Here is a 12,765-nt window from a genome sequence, read left to right as displayed (position 1 = left end):
GAGGAAGCAATTATCTCCTCATTTCTTTTTCTTCTCCATTCATCTCTATTGTTCTATTAAACTCATCAATTTAGGTATGTTTACAAGCCTTAAGTTTTACCCCGTTGGCCATGCTGTCTCTCTCTCAGGGGTAGGGTATTTTTTTGTAAAAATTGATTGATTTGTATGTAATGATTACAATAAAATTATTAAAAATTAAAAAAAACAAACTTTTTCTTAGTCATTACTACAAACAACATAAATTAAGTAACAGACAAAAAAAATATATCATTTTTGGGTGAGGTACTCCTTTAAATGGGCCCAATATGAGTAAGTGTTATGGTGTGCATGAGGGTGCCCTGCAATGGACTGGTGCCAGGATAAACTATGGTTCCCCATAACCATCAACTGTATTAAAATTGTCAAAAATGTGTAGATATAGATATCACTTCAAATATTTCCTTTTTTAAAGTTTTTCAGTTTAAGAAGAAAGCCAAACAAAAATGTAGACTTTTGTTCAGCAAGAAAGAGTGATCAATAGCACTGAGACTTGAAAGTCTACATGGTCTAAGTTCAGTCTTGGAGTATCACTGTGTGCCTTTATTATAACTAGTTTCACAAATCAATGAGTCACTCTCATATCTAATTAATTTAATTATTTAATTATTTAGATTTTAATCTTTTATTTTGAATTCAAAAAAGCTCTCTAGTATATTTCTATGTAGAAAAAAAATCAAAAATTTATTTTTCCATAACTTTAAAAACGGTAAAATAAAGTTAAACATGTCAAGCTAAGGCAAAGGTGAAATTTCCAGATTTATTCTCCTTGTAAACATCATTTTAGCACAATTTACTGAATGTTAAACAAGAAGGAAAAAAGGCAAGCTAATTAAACAATTACATCAGTTAGTAGTTAGGCTGACCAATTGATTTGTGAATCTGGCTGGACTAAAAACCTGCATTCCAGGGGCTTCATGTATAAAACACGCTTACACTCAGAAATATTTTTTATCCATTTCTTATACAAAAGTGATGGTTTATAAAACACAAACTTGGCATTATAATTGACCATCCTTAAATTTTACGTGGAGTTCTTTGGTGTTGGCCATTAAGCAACTCCAGGCAGCAGAACAATGAAATGAACATTATACATTTCAGTGACACGTCAGTCATGTTCCAATCTTCTTGAACTAATTGATGTATATCATAGATAACAGACATGTTCTCTTAGTACTGTTGTCTTCAATGTTGGCTGTAGCAACTAATGCATACTCTCAATGTTAATCGCCTAGTGTGTGGCCTATCTATTTTGTCTACTCTAAGGGTGTGCTGTGTATTGTATGACATAAATGGCAATGGCAACGCTGGCTCTTTTGGAGCTGATGAATACATTAGGGAGACCATCACAAAGGAAAACATTCAATCCCTGTTCTTTTTTATGTTATTAATTTTAATTAAAAGCAAATAACAATCTATACAATCAAATCAAACTTAACAATACATAAAATCCAATCAGCCATAAACCAAAACTCAACACCCACCCCCAAAAAAGAGAGGCCAGCCAGCAAAGCAGCAAGGAAGGAAGAGTATATTTTACCCAATATAGAAACTTATTCTAAAATGTTATTGATTAGATCCTGCTATATTTAAAAAAAAGCTTTGAACATATCCTCTGAGTGAGAATCTGATTGTTTCGTATTTCAGATAATATACAACATCAGTTACCCACTGACTTAAAAGTGGTCAATTAGGATTCTTCCTGTTGAGCAAGATAAGACCACGTGCTAGTAGTGAGGTAAAGACAATCACAGCTTGTTTGTCCTTCTCCCTATTAAGCCCATCTGGGAGGACACCAAACACAGCTGTTCATAGGTTAGGACTGATTGTGACACCACGGCTGTCTGAAAGGCATTCACAGACTTTTGTTGAAAACAATGTTAATTTGGTGCACGCCTAAAACATGTGGCCCAGCGAGGCTGGAACTTGATTACAATGTTAATAGGTTGAATCTTGCCCTGGGATCATTTAGGATAGTTTTATTTGAGATAAATGTCCTCAATAGAAAAACTGAAGTTGAATAATTGAGTGCTTTGCACATATGAAAGTAGAGTGCACATGACTGCCTACTTCCACTTCTTCTTCTTCTTTCGGCTGCTCCTGTTAGGGGTTGGCACAGCGGATCATCTTCTTCCATATCTTGCTGTCCTCTACATTTTGCTCTGTGACACCCATCACCTGCATGTCCTCTCTCACCACATCCATTAACCTCCTCTTAGGCCTTGCTCTTTTCCTCTTAACTGGCGGCTCTATCCTTAGCATCCTTCTCCCAATATACTCAGCATCTCTCCTCTGCACATGTCCAAACCAATGCAATCTCACCTCTCTGACTTTGTCTCCAAACCGTCCAACCTGAGTTGACCCTCTAATGTTCCCATTTCTAATTCTGTCCATCCTTGTCATACCCTCTTAACGTCTTTAAGTCTGCCACCTCCAGCTCTGTCTCCAGCTTTCTGGTCAGTGTCACCTTCTCCAACCCAAATAACATAGCTGGTCTCACTACTGTCCTGTAGACCTTCCCTTTCATTCTTGCTGATACATGACTGCCTACTTCCACTCCTTTTCTGAAATGTTAAGTGAAATATCCTTTCCCCATTGTACTATGGGATCTTTGAAAGGAGTATAATGTTTATATGCTAACTATGTCTTCAAGACTGATCAATATTTCTTCTGGAATAGAAATAGGTGGAAGGTGGGGAAAATCGAGCAGTTTCTGTTTAGCAATGTTTTGAGCTTGAAAGTAGTGGAAAAATTGTGTAGATGAAAGTAAAATTTAAAGCTTAATTGCTTGTAGGATGCAAAAACATTATTGATGTCCAAGTCTCTAAACGTTTTAATTCCAGACATTTTGCAAGCATTAAATACTGTGTATGTTTGTGAGGGTGGAGTGGAGTTGCAGCAGATAAGAGCTTCGACAATAGTTTGTATTTACTGGAACACAGACAAGGGAATATAAAGAAGTGCTGCCAGATTTTAATTCTATTGTAGACCAGGCTTGTATTTGTTCATCAATTTGTGTCAATCTCCGGGTCTTTATGACCTGTATATTTGCCTCCCAGTAGTAAAACCGAGAGCTAGGTAGTATTCAATCCCTGTTCTGTTACAGGTTTTAAAAACAATACATAATTTTGGCTCTTTTCAGCATGACCTGGCTGACCTGCCAGGTATCTGCAGTCATCCCTGAGCCATGTCAAGCCATGTGTGTGGGATGTTATAATTAAGATGCTGCTGTTGAAAAGTGTAATCTTAAATTCTTCTGTTGTTAAGTATTTCTGTATTCTTCTGTTAAAATGATTCCCTGTTAAATTAAGCTGGTTCTTTGTAATAGCAGTTAGGCAGCTGATAACAGATAAGAAAATGCACACACAACTGTAAAGATTAATGCCAAAAAGGATAATGTGTCAGTATGGTTCTGCTCCATGCTGCCTTGTCACGTCAAGGAGCCTATTTTACCTGGTACCGTTGATAGTCATGAACCAAAATGAGCCAGGCAAATGAGAACACACACATCAAGGGGTATGTCCAAAAAGCATCAGTGCTTTTAGTAAAATCAATGAAAAGCAAACCGTGTTCAGATTAAGTGCAGGGCATCAAATCTTCTTCTACTAAATAAATAGATAAATTATCCACAAAACCGGTAAAGCATGTGGAGGTTAAAAAAACATCCAATAAATAAATCTAGTAAAACAAGGTTAAAATCCAGAGACAGTTCTTTAAAAATATGAGCCCCAATGTTCCTTCAACAACCTGGCGTTACCTCTGCTTATTTTATTCGGACCTTGCAGCCAGACAAGCTGCTGCCAGCAAGTGCAGTCAACCCTTAATTCCTGGCTTGGATCCCCATTGCCATGCCTTCGGCATCCCTTGGGTGCTGTGCACACCACCAGTCCTCTGTGGAAGACACTGCATCACGGGCCGCTTCTACTCCCCAGCATCACTCAATAGGAGTGCTCTTTCTTCAGTCCCAGGGTCCTCTCCCTGAGGCTTGCTCCTGACCACCTGCCTTCATTCTTCTTCTTTGGAATGGGGTTTCCTGATCCTGCCTCTCCCTCTCTTTTTCGTTTTAACTACCATCGTTCCTTTCCATTCTCTCTGTTTGTCCTTGTTTCTGCTTTGCCTTTTTTTCTCTTATTCCCCCTCTCGTTCTGCTGTGCAGGCTCCTTTATATGGTCTGTTTAGGTGTAGATGTGCCCCTTGCCCACTTCAAGGGGTGAACAAGATATCCGACTGATCAATTAACCCCAGAGCAGTGCTGTCATACACAATTCTGTACCCATTCCAAGCCTGCACGCTCCCGGGACGCGATTATTTACTTAGAAACCTGAACAGCATCAACAAGAAAATGTTTTTCTTGTTTTTCACTTAAAATTGGCTACTTGTAACTTAGCTTGTTAGAAACATGATATCATATATCTGTCCGATTATCTCAATTCTGCATGTGTAATTACAAATGAAATTGTATATCTGTGAGACATTTTTATGGATCCTATTGCTTCGTTTTTTGTTTTTTTGAAAATACTCAAATACATCCATTTTCCTTACTGTCATGGTTGACCAAACTGAGATCAAAAGGCAATTTGCAATGATAGCAGATTTTCCTATTATAATCAATACAATTGACTGCACACATGTACAGAATTAATTTTCTTTTTTAAACAGAAAGCAGTTTCATTCAAAGAACATATAAATAACATGTGATGCTCAAATGTATCTGACTAATACTGCATTGAGGTGGAACCGTGGAACCCATGATTCCTTAATTTAATCAAATAGTACTGTGGGAAGCAAGGGCAAAATTTGACATTTAAGCTTAGGGAACCAGACACACTATTAAAAATAATCGCATTTTTTTGAGTCTCAGCTGACTGTACTCCTACATATGCATATCACATCCCATGTCAAATACGGTAAATTGACTGTAATATACATTTTCAATATGAAGTAAATCTCATTTACATTAATGCATTGAAAATTTTGAAATTGCAAATAAGTAAATGAATACCGATATCTAAATGATAGAAAACATTGCTTTTTTAAGTTTATTTGTTTGCGTATTTTAAATTGGACACAATAAACACATTTTTATTTTAAATAATATAATAATAATAGTATAAAATAATAGCATAAAATTCAGTTGTGTCTTAGTTAACTGATTTGAGAGTTGGAGCATTTTTTATTTATTTTCTTTTTCAAAGGGACAGATATCACATTTATAACAGTGTGGGTGACTTGTGATGGAGCTTTAGTCAGATCTCCATGTCACTGTTTGTACAGGTGGTACTTTCAGGTATATTTTTGACTTCCATTTCAATCACTTGTCCTCACTACTTAGATTGTGTTTTGCTTAAAATAATTGAGGAATTAATACCCTTTAGCTGAAAATAATTTCATTAATATAATGTATATCTTGAGGGGGTCAGTAAGATCTCAAGTTCTCAGTCACTGAAGTGGGGGCGGCATGGTGGCGCAGTGGTTACGCTGCTGCCTTACAGTTAGGAGACCCGGGTTCTCTTCTTGGGTCCTCCCTGCATGAAGTTTGCATGTTCTCCCTGTGTCTGCGTGGGTTTCCTCCAGTTTCCTCCCACTGTCCAAAGACATGCAGGTTAGGTGCATTGGCAGTCCTAAATTGTACCTAGTGTGTGCTTGGTGTGTGTGTGTATGTGTCCTGCGGTGGGCTGATGCCCTGCCCGGGATTTGTTACTGCCTTGCGCCCTGTGCTGGCTGCGATTGGCTCCAACAAACCCCCATGACCCTGTATTAGGATATAGCGGGTTGGATATTGACTGACATTCACTGAAGTTTCATTGTCTGTGTTCTCCAATAGTAGGCAGTAAAGCTGTCCCTCAGGAACATGGCCAAATGTATATGGTGATCAAATCATGAATATTCAAAGAAGGAATTATTTAAGTCATACATGGTTAGTTGTGGGAGGTGATTGGGAGTGGCTAAAAGTGCATGCATCAGCACATAGTTTTAAGTTGATCTGAAATTTTTAAAGGAGCTTGGAGTGGCACATAGCATACATATGGTTTTATAAATATTTTTTTTTTGTGCATATGCTGTTTTTTCCTTTTGAGAGTTAGCAAAGTTTTAGCATAGGGTCTAAGCAAGGTTTTATACATAAGGCCTCAAGACTGAACTTGAGAACTGCTACTGAAAGGTTTGGATTAGCTGACTGCTGCAGAAGTTTGGGCAGATTTACATCATTCAGCATTTGTGAAAGGCCATCCTTTGAGGACTTTTTATCATCTTAAAATCTACTCTGAATACGCAAAAACAGATGCTATGTGTGATGAAGCTGTCAGGCTGCTGTGTCTTCTGCAGTTTTTGATAAAATCATTTGATGTGTCAGGAAATGGGAAAGAGAGTAACATACAAAAAATAAAAAAGCTACTATTTATATATGTATCATCCTCTGGGTTTTAGGATTCAAAATATATGGCATTGTTTTCTTTATTAAGCATCCCCGGGAGTGGCTTTACTTTCACTGCTCTATGTATCATAAGCCCACAGGCTCCCTTGCTCATGACAGCTTTGAGATGACGATTTCACTTTGAGCATACAGAATTTTTATTATCCCCACTTGCATTTTGTGTAACAAGACAGACATTTGCAGATTTACTGGAAGATGTCACTCCATATTGTGAAAGAGATGGGTTTTGAGTGTAAAAATCAAGCCTCCGCTGGTGGCGAGTCAGTTGTATGTTGCATTGTATAGAGTTTTCCATGGCCAACAACACCATCCCATATACTGCTAGAAACAACACTAGAGGGAGGGTTTCATTTTCCTGTATCTGGAGTACAGGCAAGAAATTTGCTTTGTATTAGTCACAGCAAGCCTTTTTAACTTTTATAGCATTTCTTTTTTTTTCTTTTTTTTCTTTTACTTAAAATCAAGTCAAACTTAACAAAACTAAAATCAAATCAACCCCCACCCATGAGAAAGAGAGGAAGGCCAACAACCAGAGCAAAACTGTTAAGAGTAATAAAGAGAGAAAAAAGTCTTTTCCCCCAGTATAAATACTTATTCTAAAATGTTATTGATTAGGTCCTGCCAGGTTTTAAAAAACGTTTTGAACAGATCCTTTAAGAAAGAATTGGATTTTTTCCAATTTCAAATAGTATATAACATCAGTTACTCAGTGACTTAGAAGAGGTGGGTTAGGACTCCAATTGAGCAAGATAAATCTACGGGCTAATAGTGAAGTAAAGGCAATTACAGTTTGTTTGTCCTTGTCCACTTTAAGCCCATCTGGGAGTACACCAAACACAGCTGTTAATGGATTAGGAATGATTGTGACATTAAGGCTGATAGGTATTTCAAAATTTTTGTCCAGAATGATGTTAATTTGGTACATGGCCAAAACTTATGGCTCACTGAAGCTGGGGCTCGATTGCAAGGTTCGCAGGTTGGATCTTGCCCTGGCATTCTCTTGGACAATTTCAAACCAGACAGATGTACTCAATGAAAGATTTTAAGTTGAATAATTGAATGTTCTGCACATATGAAGGTAGAGTGAATTCAATGCATGGCTGCCTTCCACTCAGTTTCTGAAATGTTGAGTAAGAGATCCTTTTTCCACTGTATTCTGGGACCTTTAAATCGAAGGGACTTTAAAATGGTTTTATATATTATAGAAATTTGCGGTGGGCTGGCACCCTGCCCGGGGTTTCTTTCCTGCCTTGCACCCTGTGTTGGCTGGGATTGACTCCAACAGACCCTCGTGACCCTGTAGTTAGGATATAGTGGGTTGGATAATGGATGGATGGATGGATGGATATTATAGAAATGCTGTCTGAGTCCCAAAGACTGATCAATATCTCTTCTGGAATAGAAAGAAAGATATGAGATAATCTGTCCACTTAAAAAGCCTTCAGAATTTCCCAGAATATTCCTGCAGAAACCTCAGAGGATGCATTTGTCTCTAAAAAAATATCTATTAGCTTGGATATAAATTCTGTACAGTTCTCATCAGCTAATGACAAGGGTTTAAGATGCCAGCTGTAAGATGAGTATGTGGGGCATAGTGCTGTGAGCTCCATGATCAGAGGGGCATTGTTGGAGATAACAATAGCATCATATTTGCAATATTTGATCATGGGCAAGAAATTGTTATCTATAAAGAAATAATCGGTTCACCGACAAAAGCGCGATAGACACATGTGCCCTGACAAAACCGCGACGGACAATTGAGCGGCAACAAACCCGCTAACTGGTTTTCAACAAATGCGCGCCCACAAAATCACTATGACAAAATTGCGAGAGAGGCCAAGAGAGTGGGATGCCCTTGCTGCAATTCTTCCTACATATGCAGGGTGTGATCTTAAGGACTATCTGCCTGCCGTGCTGATGGCATGCCGTGTCTCATAATATTGACTTCTAAAATAAACATTATTATATATGCTTTAAACTAGTAATTCATATTTAATGAAACTTTCTCGATTTTGTCAGGGCGATTTTGTCGGTCCGATTCTGTCGGCGCGATTTTGACGGCGTATTTTAATCGCCGCTATTTTGTCACCGCACATATGTCTATCACGCAAATGTCGGGTCACAAAATAATCAGTTCTTGAGTAAAAATGATGTACTGGTGAGAAGAAGGAATATAGATTTAGAAATCTCCATGGGTCTGATAAATTATAATCAATTAAAAACTGTGTAATTATTTTTACAGTGTTAGATGTTGTCACCCCTGTAGCTGAAGACCTATCCAGGTCTGGATTTAAAACACAAAGTCTCCGGCCATTAGAATTTTATGAATGTTCAAGTTAGGAATGGATGCAAATACATTTTAGATTAAATCTCTATTATCCTCATTGGGTGCATAGATATTTATTAAAATCACACTATTAAATAAATTACCCATAACAATCACATATCACCCTTCAGGATCTGATACTGCATCTGAAATCACAAATGAAACCGTTCTGTGAATTAGGATTCCCACACCTCTAGTTTTGTCTGTATAGCTGGAGTGGAATATTTGGCCAGTCCAGTCCGAAACTGATCCCAGTCTCCTGTAAAAACACTATCTTGGCGCATTACCCTTCAGGATCTGATACTGCATCTGAAATCACAAATGAAACCGTTCTGTGAATTAGGATTACTCTAGTTTTGTCTGTATAGCTGGAGTGGAATATTTGGTCCAGTCTCTTTCTCCTTAATAAGTGGAAAAACACTATCTTGGCGTTTAGACCTGTTAGGTGAGATAATACTTTCTTCTTCTTTAGTTCAGATTGAGACCCTTGACATTCCATGGGGATGAGGGGGATAGATTAGAATAGCTTGCTCTCTTTCTCTCCTCCCCCAGACCCCTTTCATAATAAAATGGCTTCACTATTTTCAGAAGTACTATTCAGATAGCAGAAACATCACTTTGTAACCTTTGTGTAAAGTCAGAACATATTCAGGCTGTATTGGGTAGAATACAGGAAAAAAATTTGGACTAGGCATTAGTTCATTGCAAGGAAAACTCATATCATGCCGACACTGGATCAGTTTGGAGTTACCAGTCAGTCTAATCTGCATATCAATGGCATTTTGAGGAATCTGGAACTTCAGGATACAACCTAAGTTAACACAACAAGAACATGCAACGAACTGGATGTCCACCAACCAACTCCCACTATCCCCCACTCCTGAGCCCACTCTTTCATATAATATACTTCTAACAGCATGTTCTAAACTCCAAGGGAGAGCCCCACAGCTTCTTCATTAAGAAATTTCATAAAATTTAAAATGCATCATGAGGAGGACCAAGAAACAAGCAAAAAAAAGAGAGAATCACCAGTTATTTGTTTCCACTTCATGCACTGCATGTAGCAGGAAATCAAGTGACAGGAACAGTACAGATGATATAGGCATCAGCAACACTTATGCAAGGTAGGGTCAGGGTCTTTCTGGAGCCTCCACCAGCAATTATTGAATGGACGCAAGGCATGAACAACACCTGGACAGGATGCGAGTCCATTGCAGGGCAAACACAGACACATGAACACACAGTATAAGGCCAAATTAGCAACATCGGTTCAGCTAGGTTTAATCAGGTTAAGGGTTAATGAGTTCAATACTGATATTTTAATATTGGCATAGTAGGTTGTTATTACTGCCTCACAGTGTCAGGTCCTTCATGGAGTCAGTATGTTCTCCCAGTTTATTTTTGGAGTGATTGCCATCAGTGTTAGTGAATTGTGCTCCTTTATCTCATTACCATATCATCAGCAAGAGTGACTCATTATGCACTAAAAAAATGATAATTGTATTTTGGTGCTTCAATCTTCTCTATCACACACTCTGTCTATTTTGTGATTGTGTATGTGCTTAACATGCCATGAAAAAGGTGGCTTGACTGTTGCAAAAATCAAAGGCATTTATTAATAATACAATATAGTGTAATCAGTTCAGTTCAAATGTATTGTTATGGGTGTAAAGTACAATGAAAATCATATGCGCTCTTTTCACTATGCTCCCACTTGGCATGCATCTCGCTTCATAGTGCTATGTAAAATAACAAAGTAATGGGCTGGGGGTATTGGAGTTGGGTTGTAACTACCCACAATCGTCACTCAAATCCAACAAATGAGATAGCCTCGAAAAAATAGAGTCTGTGATAAAATAATTATTTCTAGTTTATTTCCATTATTACTAGCATGCATCATAAAAATGGAAGGCATAGTTTCTTTAATCAAAACTTTTCAAAGTGGACTATAAGAGCCCAGGTGGACTTCCCAGCCAGGACTGAGAAGGATTTCTTTCCCAACTGTGAAGCCATTGTGGGAGGATGGCCATGTTGCTGACACTACCATCCTGTCATGATGCCTTATAATTTCAGGCCTCGCTGGGAGGATGGAAGAAAGGATGGATTGTGAGAGCTGGAAGCTGGGATCAGTTCATCCCCCATATTAATAGGTAACAGTATCTCATGCAAGCAGTCCCAGTTTGGTCACCTGCCAGGCTGCACGGGAATTGGAGTTCAGAAGCTCAGCACTGTAAGGGTCCTTGGAAGACAATGGAGGATGCTGCCATTCTTCAGCTTACAAGGACCCTGCCACCATACCTCAATGAGTCAGAGTCGGGAGGCAGTGAACTAAACTAGATGGAGGAGTGAAAGAGAGAGAAAGCGAGAAAAGAGAACAAACAATTCAGTCTGTGTACTGGGTACACTAATTTTTTATATGTGAATAAAAATCCATTTTATTGAACTGGAAATGTGTTGGTACTGTTCACAGGATGTATCTGGAAAGTTTTAAGCCTTGTACCCATGTACCCTAAAGCCCCATTGTAATTTGTAAGTATTGACAATATATTTTATAAATATATTAAAAATGCTTCCCTTTGGAAAACAATTAATCAAGTGGCAAATTAATATAACCGTAATTGTGAACAAATAACGTTAACTTTTAAAATAACAAAGTTATCCTTTAACTAGAAAAGGTGAGTTCCAAGATGTAATTTCCTGGTTGAGACAAAAGATGATTTGCAGAAGGCTAATTATTTTTCATCAACCAAGTAATGTGTAAATGGTTTCCTATGGAAGCATATTGACCATACTGGAAGGGAACAGCCAAATGAGAAACTCCTTGTGAGATCTGCCCTTTATGGTGACAGATAGCCTAGAGGTGCTGGAACACCAGCAGCCACTAAAGGGAGATATGTCTCGGTTTCTATTCAGATAGAATGGAAATACCCTTGGCCACAGATGTGATTCTGGACCTTGGTCAGAGATGATTAGAAATTGGTTCTAGTATTAGGAGGAGTGAAAGACTCAATGTGTGGGAGGAAAACACCACACAGAGAAAGAGAAAAAGAAAGAGAGAGAGATGAATAATGAGTAGAAGTAGGGGAAACTACCCTACCAGTTAGATATGGATACAGGATCCCTATTGTTTTGTGGCAGTAGGGTTTGCTTCCACTGAGTTTTACTTTGGTACTTTGTGGCACCTCCCGGTAGTGTATTTTGTTAGGAAACCAACCCTTTTATGCTTATTATGACTTTCTTAGTATTATTTGGTTGTGCTCAACTTTCTAAGGGTGTCATTAAGTTACAAAGTATTTATGCTAATGGGGTTAATAAAGTAATAGAAAGTAGAGTAGGTGACAGTAGGAGAAACTAAGTTTAGATCATAGCCCAGCTGCACTTGGACAAAAAGAGACTTAGTGGTATTTCACAATGCATATGAACAATGACATTTTTTGGCTTGAATTTGATAAAGGTCTGACATCGTGTCTGTCACTAGTAATCAGTGGCAGATTTAGATTTGGGCGACATGGGTAACCACCCAGGATAGCATCTTCCTGGAGTTGGCATAGGGGGCCCACACCAAAAATTTCAGAATGGTGATTACAGCCTGAGCCAATCAATCCATTGAGGGAATACTGCATGGCGCATGCTCCATAAAGTCCTTGTTATGTACACAGAGAGGCACCGTTTATATAACTGAAGGGGCATGTGCTCTAGACACAAAACAGGACCCCCAACCTTTCCTTTTAGTCAAAGTCTAGCACTGACTTATATGGAATTTTTAGCTAAAGTGTATAATTTGTACAAATTATTACATGTATGTACTGTGTGACTTGCCCAGACACCACCAGTCGGAGACCACATCTTTATAAAAGTCACACTTTTATTACACACCTCCAAATACAGGAATAAAGTCCCAAACCACACACAATGCACACAGCAAATAAATCTCCCCAATAAACTCTTCTATAACTCAGTCTTTATCCGG

Source organism: Polypterus senegalus, chromosome 2 (assembly GCF_016835505.1).
Source record: "Polypterus senegalus isolate Bchr_013 chromosome 2, ASM1683550v1, whole genome shotgun sequence".
Taxonomy (NCBI): Eukaryota; Metazoa; Chordata; class Cladistia; order Polypteriformes; family Polypteridae; genus Polypterus; species Polypterus senegalus.
The sequence above is the reverse complement of the archived record's forward strand: the minus strand, read 5'-3'. Positions refer to the sequence as shown.